Below are 16,239 nucleotides of genomic sequence, written 5' to 3'. Positions count from 1 at the left end.
AAGAGTGTTGTGGTCCACAGGCTATGTGTTTGATGCCTCTGCTTTCAGGGATGACGATGACGATGAAGATGACAATGACAACACTTTTCTTCGGGTTGATTTCTTTGCATTCATTTTCCTGTTTCCCTTTTTCTTATGTTGTGGAACTCAGCCTCATTCTCTTCCCCCAAGGCTCTATCTAAGCACTTACAAGAAGGGGTTGCTATACTTGTCTTTCCAGATCTCCAAGGTCTGTGGATTAAGATGCGTGAGAGAAAGTAGACTCTTCTCTACTACTTGGAGGCAGCATTTCAGAGATGGGAGCTTAGCTAATCAGTGTCACTGAGAACAGTGAAATGGGTTCGGAGGAAAATACATGCTAATCATAATTCCCATTTCTCTAAGGCTCCGTGGTTACAAAGCACTTTACAACCGTTGTCTTGCTTGGGCCTCCCAACAGCCACGTCAGGATCCATTTCATGTTCTTCACCCCATTTTACAGACGAGGAAACTGAGGCTTGGAGAGGAGGCATAACTTGCTCAGGGTTGCACAGCTCAGCATGTGGATTTCATCCTATTTTAAAGTCACAGACCCATTTGCACAGATCCATTAGAATTAACCTTTCACCTGCTACTCTCTTTCTTCTTAGATACCAAGAAGGGAGAGAGAGGAAGAGCTGTTAGAAGCTTGTTTGCACAGTCTAGGGGGAAGCACAAACAGGATAGGGGATTAAGTGAGGAAGTGGAGAGCCATGGGCAGAGACATTTTCTGGTCTGTTTGGACAGTCTGTTGACGCACTGCAAAATAGCAAAAAGGTTCTTTCATCAGTCTACGTTTCAGAGTGGCAATTTTGAGAACAACTCGTATTCTTTCAGGTGCCTATTAGTGACTCTGGATTAGGAGGATTGCACTCAATCTGATTTCACACTTACAGTTACAGACAATGGCAATATAGTGGACAGAACTTTGATTCTGATCCTGATTCTACTACTGACTAGCAGCATGACCTTGGGCAAGTCACTTCTTGTCTCTGAGTCTCTATTTCCTCGACTGTAAAATGGGAATACACTTGCACTATCTCAGAAGGGCATTAAGGGGAAAGTGGCCTGAAACATGCTCCTCCATCCCCAATCTGTTGAATCCTTTCCTTTCTTCAAGGTCCATCTCTGGTGCTACTCCCTCCATGAAGCCTTCTCCCATAACCCTTTGCTCCCAAGGGCCCTCAAAGAGCCAGAGAGGCTGGGCCACTGTCATCTTTGGTGGACTTGTATCTATGATTAAAACCCATTAAGATATAGGACAACACAAGACAGGGTCTAGAGCAGGCCTGTACAACATATGGCCCCCAGGCCACTTGCCACCGGTCAAAGGATTTTAGGTGGCCCAGCGAAAAATGTAGGGTTGCCACTGTGCACTCTCCTGTTTGTCACGTGAACCTCGGCAATCAACCATCAGGCTGTCTCTAGTCTAACCTATCTGCAACCCTGATGAAGTTTACAAGTTGTGCAGGTCTGGGCTAGATGAAAGTGTGTGGTTTGGAGACTAGCACATCCAAGTACCCATTGTAGGAACTCACATTGCTTAGTCCCATTCTGGGACTTTCTGAGGGGAATCCTCAACCCTGACTTCATCTCTGGTCACATTGGTGCTAGCTTTTCCAGAGTGTCTTCCTTTTCTATTTCCCATGGACTTTTGGCTGACTTTAATAGTTATGGAGTGGAAGAAGTAACTTACTATATAATTTCTCGGATTTATTGACTATTATTTGAACTGATGTGAATTTCAGGGCTTTGTTGGAATAAGTATGGGAGAGTTTGCCTCCAGTTCAGGCAGCCATCTTGACCAGAAGTCCAATTCCTCCATTTAGAGTGGAGAAAATAGGCCTAGAGAGTGGAAGGGAATTGTATGAGACCACTGAGCTAGCCTACCTTAATAACCCACATTAGTAACCTTGGTCCTCTGCCTCCAAGTACAATCCTCTTTGGAAACCTTCCTCTCCAGCTGAATCTGCTTCCCTGTTTCCTCAGGCTTTTCTCTTCCTTTTCTGAAACAACAATGGGGGTGATTTGACAATGTCTTCATTTTGCAAAGCCTCCTATTATTAGTGTGGGCTGTGGAAGGAAGGGAGTAGATCTAAGGACTCGTTCATGACCTCCTAAGGTCCTTTGAAACAATTAGAGAATAAGACAGTTTATAATCAAGTGTGCCCAATACTGGGATGGGGGCAGGGGAGAAGGTACAAAAATAAACAGAAGGTAGTATGGCCTTGGTGGGAGGACATCTGGGTTCAAATCTCAGCTCTGCTACTTCCTACCTGTGTGACATTGGGTAGTCACTTCTCCTCTCTGGGCCTCAGTTTCCTCTGCTGTAAAATGAGATGACCTTTAAAGTCCTTTCTAGCTCCACATCTATGGAGTGAGGTTTTCGACTGTGTGTGTGTGTGTGTGCTCTGTTTGGACAAGGCTATTTCCTCTTCCAGCAGCTCTTTACACTCTCCATTTTCATTCTGTGGAGCCTACGTCTTTTGGCAGCAACCTTTTTGGCATCTCCTAAAACCAATATGGCCCTGGACAGGTCAGGATTCTGCCTTGGCCTTAGCCTTGACTTTGATGAGAGTGTGAATGAATAAATAATCAGTGGAGAAGATTCTTAATCTTTTTTTTTTTGGCAGTTGGGGTTAAGTGACTTGCCCAGGGTCACACAGCTAGTAAGTGTCAAGTGTTTGGTCTGAGGCTGGATTTGAACTCAGGACCTCCTGACTTCAGAGCTGGTGCTCTATCCACTGCACCATGTAGCTGCCCCTAAGATTCTTAATCTTTAGAGCAAAGCTACTGTCTTTTTTTTTCCAAAAGTTTTATTGTATTCTTTGTTTTTGGCACAATAGTCATTTCTCTTCAACTTCCCCTGGCCCTCACTGACCTCTTTCCCCTAAGGAAGGAAAATACTGAAGCCAAGCTGACCAGCAGTGTATATAGTATATACGTTATTCCACGCTTGTACACTCACCCGCTCTACTGAGTGGAGGAAGATGTGTTTGCTTATGAATCTTCTCCTACTAAGATGAGTCATTAGAATCAGTCAGGAGTCCTCTCCCCCTCTCCACTACCCCCTCCCTCCCCGGGCAGGGCAGGGGGAGGGTTGTTGTTATCTTTTACATTATTGGTTCATTATGCTTATTGTTCATTCTGCTTCCTTCTAGCCCTACTTCTGAGGAGCTGAACCTAGCCTGTGATTCCACTCCTTACTCTCTCTTCCATCCAAGGAACACAGCGAAACTTTCCATATAGATATCATCTTTGCTCTTCAGCAAACAGCTGTGTCAAGCTAGAAGTCAAATCTAGCTACATCTTTGCCTCTGACCCCTTATTAGCATCAGACCCACCTCACTCACCCTGATTCTGCAACTAAGGGCTAAGAGGAGATTGGCAAACAGAGCCCTCTTTGAATTTTCTGGGTATGCAACAGCTGCTACCAGGCTTTTTTCATAAGTAAGTGGATGGGGTAGGTGTTCAAATCCCAAATGAACTCAATACCCACATCTTGTTTACTTTTATATCCCTAGGCTTCCAGGAGTTCAGCACCTTTCTAATCCTATTCATTCACTCACTTAATCTGCAAGCATTTATTAAGCCCTACTATGTGCCAGAGAGAGGCTACTTGTTGGAGAGTATAGAGGGAGTCAGGAAAATTTGGATTCAAGCCCTGTCTCTGACACATTCTGGCTGTGTGACCCTGGGTAAATTACCTAACCTCTCAGTGCTCTAGGCAAGGCCTTAAGACTGTGAGTTGTAGAGAAGGTATCCAGCTTCATTGATAGAGGGAAATTTCTTTCTTGGAAGTTCCCTCTACCAATGAAATCACAGTTCTGTCTCTATCCCTCTCAATATGCCAGGTACCATAGTACCACCGAGTCAACTAAGTCCCAGACTGGGCATGTATATTGTATCAGTCAGGCAGCCTGGCCTCTGGGAAGAAGCAGCAGGGTGCCCTGGAAAGAGCCCTAGCTTTGGAGGCACAAGGCCTACTTACTAGCCGTGGGACTGTGGATAAGTCACTTAGCACTGTAGAAACTCATATATTTCTATAGGGCTTTTGCTGTTGTTGTTGAGTTGTTTCAGTCACAACTCTTTGTGACCCCATTTGGGGTTTTTTTGACAGAGGTACTGGAATGGTTCCTTCTCCAGCTCATTTTACAGCCGAGGAAACTGAGGCAAACAGGGTGAAGTGACTTGCCCAGGGTCACACAGCTAGTAAGGGTCTGAGGCCGCATTTGAACTCAGAAAGAGGAGTCTTCCTGACTCCAGGGCTGGTGCACTGCAGCACCACCTAGCTGCTCTTCTCTAGGGCTTTGTGGTTTTCAAAGCCCTTTCGTCATAAGTCCTTGGTTTTTTCTGTACAGTACAGGTTGGAACAGAGGGTGACCTCCGAGTTTCCTCACAACTCAAAGTCTTTTGAGTCCATGAATCATGGAAGGTAGTTAGGACAAGTATTATCCCCATTTTGCAGGGGAGGAAACCGAGACTCAGAGAGGGAAAGTAACTTGTTAATAGTCATACATACAGCTAATAGGTTAGCCTGGATTCATACCCTGTGTGCTTTCTATTATATCGCTTCTTTCAGAGCCTTACTTTCATCCTTTGCAAAATGGAAACAATCATCCTTGTGCTACCTACCTCATCAGATCATTGTGAGGCTCTGATGAGATTTTACGAACTCTGCTACGTCATATATGTATATAAAAGGGCTTTTAAAATGTCATTTGGGGGCAGCTAGGTGGCGAGGTAGATAGAGCTCCGGCCTTAGAGTCAGGAGAACCTGAGTTCAAATCTGGCCTCAGACACTTGAAACTTACTAGCTGTGTGACCTTGGGCAAGCCACTTAACCCTGATTGTCTCACCAAAATAAAAAAAAATTAAAAAAATATCATTTGTTACTCTGTGGCTTTGAGAACTGCTGTGGCTGAAAATGCTGTCACCCTGAGGCCAACCAGCTAATGAGCCTCTTCAGCTTAGCCAGGTTAGTGACCAAACAATAGACACAATGTACCTTGGTACAGCTTGCAGAGTTTATGCATCACTAGTATGGTGTTTAAGAACTCAGAGTCCCCTTCATGTCATGATGAGGCATTAGAATAGGGTGGCAGAGACCAACTTGTCTTACAGCAGGACAGCGGAAACAGTGCCTAATTTGGAGTAGGGAAGAAAGCGCTGAGTTTAAGCCTACTTACTACTTGGATGACCTTGGGCAAGTCCCTTCCCCTCCCTGGGCCTCAGTTTCCTTCTCTGTAAAATGAGAGGAATGAACTAGATGGCCTCTGAGGGTCTTTCTGGCTCTAGTTCTAGGAGCCTATGGGGGATCTTGGACAAGCCCCCTCCCCCTTCTTGGCTTCAGTTTTCCCCTTTGTAAAATGAGGGAGTTGGACTAAGTAGCCTCTGAGGGCCCCTCTAGCTCTAGCTTGAGAGTCCCTCTGGTTCACTCCATAACTGAGCAGACGCTTCTTCTACATCATTGACAAGTGGTCATTCAGCGCTCTACTTGTGGGGAGCTCTCATGGTTAGCAAGTTAGCCCAAATTGTTTTTGCAACTCTTACCCATTCGCTCCTAGTGCTGCCCTCCAGAGGCCCCTCCACAGGCAGCCTCTCAGATCCTTGAAGAGAGCTCTAGTGTTCCTCCTGTGCACACTGAATACCTCTCCAAGGGCCCTCCTTCAGCCTCCTATCTCACGTTCTAGTCTACCCCCCCATTCTAGTAGCTCTCTTCTGGTGTGCTTCAGCTCCTTTATGACCTCCCAGCGCTCCAGAGGTGGCCAGACCAGAGTGGGGGGAGCAGGACTAGGGCCTCCCTGACTACTGTGCCCCCACACACAGGTCAAGGTAGTGTTCAGTTGTTCGGGCTGCCATTTTATACTGTTGATTCATGTTAGCTGTGCAGTTGGCTGAAATCTCCAGATCTGTCTTAAAAAAACGAAAACAAAGAATGAAGCTAGCCTCTGAACTTGGCACAATATGATTCCATTCCATTTATATATTATAATTAGTACCAATATTCCTCTGGTAATGTTGCATGGCTGTGCATCATGGAACACTGTGGTCTCTGAAGATTTGAAATTGATGATCTCCCAAAGGGCAGTGGGGAAGCATATGGTGGGTGCATGTGAGCAAGCCACAAAGCATAAAGAAGGGAAGTATCAGGAGAAATGGTGTGAATGATGTTATAAAGAAAAAAGAAGATGACCTTGTCAAATAGTGAGAGTGAGGGATAAATGAAGGTCAGCCTGGATGCCGCACTGGTATCACCATGTCAAGAAAAAACAAGGAAAGCCCTCACTACATTGGATGGACCCATTGGTATGAACTTGTGAAAGGAAAGATATGAATAAGGAATGCATAGGATGGACACTTATGGGTGGGTTGTGGTCTGCATTATGGGAAAGAATTTTACCCAATTTGGTGAGATTGAAGTTCCGTTGGAGTATTTGAGTGTGAGATTTACAAAGCACTATCCCCTTCCCCCCAAAAAATACCTCTGGGTGACACTGGTACTACAAGTATTATCGCACTCATTTTTAATGTGAGAAACTGAAGCTCAGACAGATTAAGTAACTGGTCCATGGTCACATAGCTGGTAAGTGATGGAGCCAGGAGCTGAACCCAGTTCTCTTTTATGCATCTGCTCAGAGTCTTTGTATAATGATTAATTCACTAAATCATTATTGATTAGACAAATGCAAATTAAAACAACTTTGAAATACTACCTCAAACTTATCAGATTGGCTAAAATGATAGAAGGGGAAAATGACAAATGTTGGAGGGGATGTAGAGATATTGGGACATTAATACACTGTTAGTGGAACTGTGAACTGATCCAACTATTATGGAGAGCAATTTGGAATTATGGCCAAAGAGTTATAAAACTTTGTATACCCTTTGATTCAGCAATACCACTCACTATTAAGTCTGTTTCCCAAGGTGATCAGGGAAAAAGGAAAAGAACCTATATGTTCTAAAATGTTTATAGTAGCTCTCTTTGTGGTAGCAAAGAACTGGAAATTGAGGGGATGCCCGTCAATTAGAGAATGGCTGAACAAGATGTGGTATATGATTATGAGATGGAATACTACTGTGCTGTGAGAAATGATGAGCTGGTTTATTTTAGAAAACCATGGGAAAACTTATATGAAATAATGAAGAGTGAAGTGGGCAGAACCAAGAGAACATATTGTTTGAAGAATAATCATGAACAAACATGCTATTCTGAGTATTATAAATATTCAAATCAACTGTGAAGGACCTATGAAGTAAGATGCTATCCATCTCCAGAGAAAGAACTGATAAATAGGAGTACACATAATATGGTTTTACATATATTTATAAATCTGTGTCAAATGGTGGCCTTTTCTAGTGTAGCAAAGTGTAAAAATAAATAAAATTAATTTTAAAAACTAAAACAAAAACAGAAACCCTTTCACACTTATGAAAGGTTTTCTGGACACATTTTGTCTTTTATACCATTCATTTCTCTATATTCTCCCCCCCCCCCCCATTCTCTTGTAAGGAAGAAAAAACAGTAAGAGACTTCATCCTATTTCATATGCAGCATTCCACACTGATAGTTTATTGAGAGGAAAGGAAGTTAGTGTGTTTCATCATGTGGTCCCTAAGACCAAGTTTGGTAGTTGCAATTAATATTATCAATTCAGCCATCTTCTAGTGCCATTTTCATGTGCATTATTGTAGTCATTTTGCTTATTGTTCTCTTGGTTTTACTCATTTAACTCTGTATCAGTTCATACAAGTCTTCCCATGTTTCTCTGAAATATACATCCTCCCTTACAGTACCCAGATATCTTCTTTCCTTCCTTCTTCTGCCTCTTTTTCTTTCTTTCTTTTCTCTCTCCCTTCCTATTTTTTAAATATTTAATTTTTTCTGATTACATGTACATTTTTTTAAAATTTGTTTTTTTTAAATTTTGAGTTTCAAATTATGTCCCTCCCTTCCCTCACCACTCATTGAGAAGGTAAGCAATTTGATATAGGTTATACATGCGCAGTCATGCAAAATATATTTCCATATTAGTCATGTTGTAAAAGTAAACTCAGACACCCCCCCAAAAAAACCAAACAAACATGAAAACTAAAGAAAGTTTAAGAAGTATGCTTCAATCTGCATTCAGACTCCATCAGTTCTTTGTCTGGAGATGGAAAGCATTTTTCATCATGAGTCCTTTGGAATTGTTTTAGATCATTGTATTGCTAAGTCATTCACAGCTGATCATTGTACAATATTGCTGTTACTGTGTATGATATTGTTCTGGTTCTGCTCACTTCATTTTGCTTCAGTTCATGTAAGTCTTCCCAGCTTTTTCTGAAAGCATCCTGCTTGTCATTTCTTTTTTTTTAAAATTAATTTATTTTGAATTATCAACAATCACTTCCATAAGCTTTTGACTTTTAAATTTTTCTGCCCCTCCCTCCCCAAGATAGTTCACAATCTGATATAGGTTATACATATACATTCCTATTAAACATATTTTCACATTAATGATGTTGTAAGTAAGAATTAGAACCGATAGGAGGAACCACCAGAAAGAAGAAACAAAACACAACAGAAGAAAAAAAAATAGCAAATAGTATGCTTCGATCTGCATTCAAACTCCAGAATTCTTTTTTCTTTGTGGATAGCATTTTCTATCATGAGGCCTTTGGATATGTCTTAGATCTTTGTATTGTTGAGAAGGGTTAAGTCTATCAATATTAGTCATTGCACAAAGTGGCTGTTACTGTGTATAATGTTCTCCTGGTTCTGCTCACTTCACTCAGCATCAGACTATACAAGTCTTTCCAGGTTTTCTCTGAAGTCAGCCTGTTCATCATTACTTATAGCACGATAGTATTCCATTACATTCACATACCACACACTTGTTCAGCCATTCCCCAATTGATGGGCATCCTCTCAATTTCCAACTCCTTGCCACCACAAAAAGAGCTGCTATAAATAATTTTGTACATGTGGGTCCTTTTCCCATTTGTATGATCTCTCTGGGACATAGCCCTAGAAGTGCTATTGCTGGGTCAAAGGGTATGCACATTTTTATAGCCCTTTGAGCATAGTTCCAAATTGCTCTCCAGAATGGTTGGATCATTTCACAACTCCACCAACGATGCATTAGTGTTCCAATTTTCTCACATCTTCTCCAACATGTATCACTTTCCTGTTTTGTCATGTTGGCCAATCTGATAGGTGTGGTGTGGTACCTCAGAGTTGTTTTGATTTGCATTTCTCTAATCAATAGTGATTTAGAACATTTTTTTCATATGACTATAGATGACTTTAATTTCTTCATCTGAGAACTGCCTGTTCATATCTTTTGTCCATTTATCAATTGGTGAACTGCTTGTCATTTCTTATAGCACAATAGTATTTTACCACAATCATATACCACAATTTGTTCAGCCATTCCCCAATTTATGGGTATCCCCTCAATTTCTAGTTCTTTGTTACCACAAAAAGAGCTGCTATAAATATTTTTGTAAATATAGGTCCTTTTCTTTTTATTTAATCTCTTTGGGATACAGATCTAGCAGTGGTATTGCTGGGTCAAAGGGTATGCACAAATTTATAGCCCTTTGGGCATAGTTCCAAATTGCTCTTCAGAATGGTTGGATTAGTTCACAACTCCACCAACAATGCATTAGTGTCCCAATTTTCCCATATCCCCCCCCAACATTTGTCATTTTCCTTTTTTATAATATTAGCATGATACCTCATTTGTATTTCTCTAATCAATAGAGATTTAGAGCATTTTTTTTTCATATAGATAGCTTTGGTTTCTTCTTCTGTAAACTGCCTGCTCATATCCTTTGATCATTTGTCAACTGGGGAATGACTTGTATTCTTATAAATTTGACTCAGTTCTCTATATATTTGGGAAATGAGGCCTTTACCAGAGAAGTTTGCTGTAAAATTCCCCCCCCCCCAGTTTTCTGTTTTCCTTCTAATCTTGCCTGCATTGGTTTTGTGTATGCAAAACCTTTTTAATTTAATGTAATGAAAATTGTCTATTTTGTATCCCATAATGCTCTCTATCTCTTCTTTGGTCACAGATTCTTCTCCTGTCCATCGATCTGACAGGTAATCTAGTCCATGCTCCCTTAATTTGCTTATAGTATCACCCTTTATGTCTAAATCACGAACCCATTTTGACCTTATCTTGGTATATGATGTGAGATGTTGGTATATATGTAGTTTCTGCCAGACTTCTTTTCAGTTTTCCCAGTAGTTTTTGTCAAATAGTAAGTTCTTATCCCCAAAACTTGTATCTTTGAGTTTATCAAATACTAGATTACTATGGTCATTTACTGCTGTGTATTATGTACCTAATCTATTCCACTGATCATCATTCTATTTCTTAGACAGTACCAAATCGTTTTGATGATTACTACTCTGTAATACAGTTTGAGATCTGATATGGCTAAGCTACCTTCCTTTGCATCTTTTTTTTCACTGATATCCTTAATATTCTTGAACTTTTGTTCTTCCAGATGAATTTTGTTATTATTTTTTCTAGTTCTATAAAATAATTTTTGGTAGTTTGATTGGTATGGCATTGAATAAGTAAATTAATTTAGGTAGAATTGTCATTTTTCTTATGTTGGCTCAACCTGCCCATGAGCATGTAATTTTTTCCAGTTGTTCAGATCTGACTTTATTTGTATGAAAAGTGTTTTATAATTTTGTTCATATAGTTCCAGGGTTTGTCTTGGCATGTTTACTCCCAAGTATTTTATATTGTCTACAATTAATTTAAATGGAACTTCTCTTTCTATCTCTTGCTGCTGGACTTTGTTGGTTATACATATATATATATGAATATATATATATATATATATATGAAAGTTGATGATTTATGTGGATTTATTTTATAGCCTGAAACCTTGCTAAAGTTGTTAATTAGTTCAACTACTTTTTTTAGTTGGTTCTCTAGAATTCTGCAAGTATATCATAATATCACCTACAAAAAGTGATAGTTTTATTTCCTCGTTGTCTATTTGAATTCCTTCCGTTTCTTTTTCTTCTCTTATTGCTATAGCTAGCATTTCTAAAACAATATTGAATAACAGTAGTGATAATGGGCATCTTTGCTACTATTGTTTTATAAAATTATTTTTTATCAGTGCCTTTGTTTTCACATAATTTCCAAACATATCTGCCACAATCCTAACATAGCATTGAAACTTCCCTTGCAACAAAGAAAAACAGTTCACCAAAAACAACTGATATGGTAACCTCCATCTGATAGTGTAGAGCCCCAGTCTCTGTGCCCAGAGGAAGGAAGTCTATTTCATCATCTTTTCTCTGGAAATGCCATAGTTAGGTTTTGCTTTAGTGTTCTTTTCATTTACATTCTTGTAGACATTATGTATACCATTTGCCTGATTCTGCTTATTTTGTATACATCAGTGCATTAAAGTCTTCCCATGTTTTTCTGAAATCCTCCTATTCATCATTTTTTACTGTTCCATGATATTCCATTACATTACTACATGAGAGGTAGTACATCATAGTGGATAGTGAGCCTTCCAGGAAGACCTGGATTCAAGTCCTGCCTTGACACATACTGCTTGTGTGATCTTAGGTAAGTCACTTTACCTCTCAGTGCCCTAGGCAAATATCTTAGACTAGAAGTTATAGAGGAATTGCTGATCTGCATTTGTTGGGAGGAGTTTCCTCACCTGGGAGTTCTCTGTATCAATTAAATCACAGATCCAGTCCCAGACCCTTGCCCTACATTCAGTTACCACAGTTTGTTTAGCCATTTCCCAGATAATAGAGACTTACTTCTTTTACTGTACTATTTGCTGTACTATACTGTACTATATTTTTGTATATTTAAGGCCTTTCTTTATGTTTTTTACTTCCTAGGTGGCATATGCCTCATGTTGGAATTGCTGGGTCAAAGGGTATTCCCTCAGATCTCTTTCACATCAATTATTGTCCAGGCACCCTTCTTTCCATTCATTATGCCATCTCCCTAGTTCAGGCCCTCATCACCTTTCATCCACTGTGATAGCCTTTCCCAATTGATCTCTCAATTCCAGTCTTTCCCCTTTCTAATATACAATACTCCATTCCATACTGTGGCCCAAAGTATTGTTGTTCAGTTGTGTCTGACTCTTTGTGATGTTGTTGAATTGAATTCATGTGTGTGAATTGAATATAACTGAATTCATTTGCTTTTTGATAGGTCGACTTGAATCTGTTCTATCTTTCCATGAAAGCAAGGACTTCTTCCTTAAGAAATTTTTGTTGTACAGTAATAAATAACTATAGTAATCTGCTGTTTGATAAACCCAAAGAATTCAGCTTCTGGGATAAGAACTAACTATTTGACAAAAACTGCTAGGAAAACTGGAAAATAGTATGGCAAGAAACTGTGCATAGACCAACATCTCACACCTTATACCAAGATAAGGTCAAAATGGGTACATGGTTTAGATATGAAGGGTGATAGTATAAGCAAATTAGGAGAGTTACCTGTCAAATCTATGGAGAAGGGAAGAATTTATGACCAAAGAGATAGAAAACATTATGAAATGCAAAATGAATAATTTTGATCACATTAAACTAAAAAGGTTTTGCACAAACAAAACCAACGCAACCAAGATTAGAAGGAAAGCAGAAAGCTAGGAAACAATTTTACAGCAAACCTCTCTGATAAAAGCCTCATTTCTCAAATATATAGAGAACTGAGTCAAATTTATAAGAATACAAGTAATTCCCCAATTGACAAATGGTCAAAGGATATGAGCAGGCAGTTTTCAGAAGAAGAAATCAAAGCCATCTATAGTCATATGGAAAAATGCTCTAAATCTCTATTGATTAGAGAAATGCAAGTTAGGTACCACTTCACACCTATCAGCTTGACTAATAGGATAGAAAAGGAAAATGATAAATGTTGGGGGGATATGGGAAAATTGGGACATTAATGCATTGTTGGTGGAGTTGTGAACTGATCCAACCATTCTGGAGAACAATTTGGAACTATGCTCAAAGGGCTATAAAACTGGGCATACCTTTTGATCCAGCCATACCACTACTAGGTCTGTATCCCAAAGAGATTATAAAAAAGGGGAAAGGTACTGCAGTAGACAGAGGACCAGCCCTAGAGTCAGGAGCACCTGAGTTCAAATCTGGCCTCAGACATTTGACACTTACTAGCTGTGTGACCCTGGGCAAGTCACTTAACCCCATTGCCTAGTTCCCCCCGCCCAAAAAGGAAAAAAATTAAATTTGTATTGTATGAAAGGAGAGAAGGTTAGCACTCCCCTTGATAAGGATGGAAGAGGTCCTAGTGGCCTTTACAACACATACACAGTTAAGGCATTGCTACCCATTCTGGGGCATCTAAGCATGTTTTGGGGCCACTAGATGGCACAGTGGATAGAGCACCAGCCCTGAAGTCAGGAGGACCTTAGTTCAAATCCGGCCTCAGACCAAACAATTGATGCTAGCTGTGTGACCCTGGGCAAGTCACTTAACCCCAATTGCCTAAAAAAAAGGGGGGGGAAAGGACCCACATGTACAAAAATATTTATAGCAGCTCTTTTTGTGGTGGCAAAGAATTGGAAATTAACGGGATGCCCATCATTTGAGGAATGGCTGAACAAATTGTGGTATGTGAATATAATGGAATACTATTGTGCTGTAAGAAATGATGAGTAGGTGGATTTCGGAAAAACCTGGAAAGACTTACATGAACTGAAGCTGAGTGAAGTGAGCAGAACTAGGAGAACGTTATACACAATAACAGCCACATTGTACAATGATCAACTATGATAGACTTAGCTCTTTTCAGCAATGCAGTGATCTAAGAGAATCCCAAAAGACTCATGATGGAAAACGCTATCCACATCCAGAGAAAGAACTGTGGAGTCTGAATGCAGATCAAAGCATATTACTTTCATGGCTTTTTTTCCTTTCTTGTGGTTTTCCTCTTTTGTTCTGATTCTTCTTTCACAACATGACTAATGTAAAAATGTGTTTAATATGATTGTACATGTATAACCTATATCAGATTGCTTGCTGTCTTGGGAAGGTAGGAGGAGAGGGCAGGAGGGAAAATAATTTAGAACTGAAAATCTTATAAAAATGGATGTTGAAAACTATCTTTACATGTAATTGGAAAAAAACAAAATACTATTAATTGGGGGGGGGAAGAAATTTTTGTTGAATTAAATTAAATTAATTCTTTTGTGTTTTTCTATAATTCCTGCAAGTACAGAGCTTTGTATAGAGTGGAAGTTCAGGAAATGTTAACTGAGATTAAGAATAAACTTATGTTCAGTGCATTCCTTGGTTCCCAACCCCATACAGACCATTCTTCCCATGGGCCATCAAATAGAAATCTCAGTCACAAAAAAAAGCATTTCCATAGAGAATCTTCCTGGCTTTTCTTTCTCCTTTAGGCACTTTAACTCATCTAACCTCTGAGAAAACTGCAGCCTAACCCACTGGATAGACACCAATAGGTTTCTTACATTATCCTCATTCCAAATTGTTTCTCTCTCTGTCCCCTCCCTAAACTAATAGCTTACATTTATATAATACTTTTCCCCACAATAACCTTGCTAGATGGGTATTCTAAGTATCAGCCTCCCTTGATAGATGGCTCAATGACTTGCTCATGGTCACACTATTTTACGTGTTGGAACTAGGACATAAACTTGCCTTGACATCTAGCCTTTTTTTTCTTCTATACCACATTGAGTCTTCAGTGGCAGCTAAGGCTATCTCACTCTTTCCTTTTGTATCAACCCTTCTTCCTCCATAAATCTGATGATTAAACGTTCAGTAAGGTTATGTGCAGCCCTGAACCTCAAAACCCTATATCTCTTGGGAAGTAACCACCTCTAATTTCACAGCCATTTGGAGAAGCCCACTGAATAAAGCTCTGGGATATTTTTACCACTCTGCATGGCTACTTCTGCCCTGACAACTAAGCAACCTGAGATCTCTAGAGACAGATAAACCACATGCAATCTGTCCCTGTTTAGCTTTCCCTGCAGAGATAAATCTAGGAAGTTAATAAGTAGCTGGGGGGAGGGGGGATAGGGGAAGTATTGGGATAGATGGACAGAGAATGAATGGAAGAGCACACAAAGTTCCTATTGATCATCAGTCTTGATCTTCTCCAGGGCAGATAGTGTGAATACTCAGTCAGCTGGGGCAATATCTTTTCATCATAAAAAAGAGGTCACTAATGAATCTAACTGCATGTGACGCTGCTGTGCCAGATCTCTGCAAAATTAAATCTATAGATGTAATCTCCTCTCTTTGCAGGCTTTTATACTATTAACCACCTCCTCTTGTTAGATACTCTCTCCTCCCTGAATTTTCTTGATTCTGCTTTGCTGTGGTTCTTTTTTAACTTGTCAGATGAATTCTTCTTGACCTCTTCTGTAGAACTGTCATTCGGGTCCCATCTCATAGCTCTGTCCTAGCCTTCTCCACTTCTTTCTCTCTATTTCTTCTCTAAGCAATCTCAGCAGTCCCTCTGTGTTCAACTCTTATTTCTTTGTAGATGACTATATATATAGTCTATATATCTATAGCCCTCATCTCTCTCCTGAGTTCTAGTCTTACTCTTCAACTACCTGCTTGACATTTCCACCTAGATGTTCCATAGGCACCTCAAGCTCAACATGTCTAAAAATATGTCTATTTCTCTGTAAATACACCTTTACTCCTAACTTCCCTGTTTCTGTTGAGTGCACCACCATTCTTCTAGTTACCCATGTTGCCAGCCTCAGAGTCATCCTTGACTTTTCCCTCTCCCTTAATCACCGTAGACTACCAACTGGGATGTACGGAGTGTTCAAGGATGACTAGCACCTCTGATGTGAGGGCTTTCTGAGCCCTTTTCTGGGCTGCTCATCCACCTCTGGTGTCCACCTGCCATCTAACTCTTACCTGTGGCTCCAAGAAGCTGTGTACTTGCACTCCCAGCAGCCACACCCGGTAAACCATCTAGGCAGACCGACTAAAACTAGTTGAGGGTAAACAACAGACCTCAGACTCGTCCTTGAGTTAGAAGGATGTCTATCCCAAGCATGTGAAGATGTCCTCCCAGGTGGAATGGGTGGATGAGAACAATTTGTCCCAGTGGTCACGAAGGTGGCTGAAACAGTGCTATGGAGTGCTTAGAGCTTGGTCAGACATCAACGATGCCAAGGTCATCCATTGTATCCTGGGCCATTGCC

General features: G+C 40.3%; 1 non-coding gene across 1 annotated transcript; it reads left to right on the top strand.

The window, feature by feature from the left end:
- The first annotated feature begins 13,272 nt into the window (after positions 1–13,272).
- Positions 13,273–13,398, top strand: LOC114023643. The gene has a single exon (XR_003566821.1). It is a non-coding gene; the product is annotated as a U6atac minor spliceosomal RNA (small nuclear RNA).
- The last annotated feature ends 2,841 nt before the right edge of the window (positions 13,399–16,239 follow it).

The sequence above is a fragment of the Vombatus ursinus genome, unplaced genomic scaffold (genome assembly GCF_900497805.2).
Source record: "Vombatus ursinus unplaced genomic scaffold, bare-nosed wombat genome assembly UNPS02004437.1, whole genome shotgun sequence".
Taxonomy (NCBI): domain Eukaryota; kingdom Metazoa; phylum Chordata; class Mammalia; order Diprotodontia; family Vombatidae; genus Vombatus; species Vombatus ursinus.
Note: the sequence above shows the minus strand (reverse complement) of the source record. Positions and strands in the feature narration are given on the sequence as shown.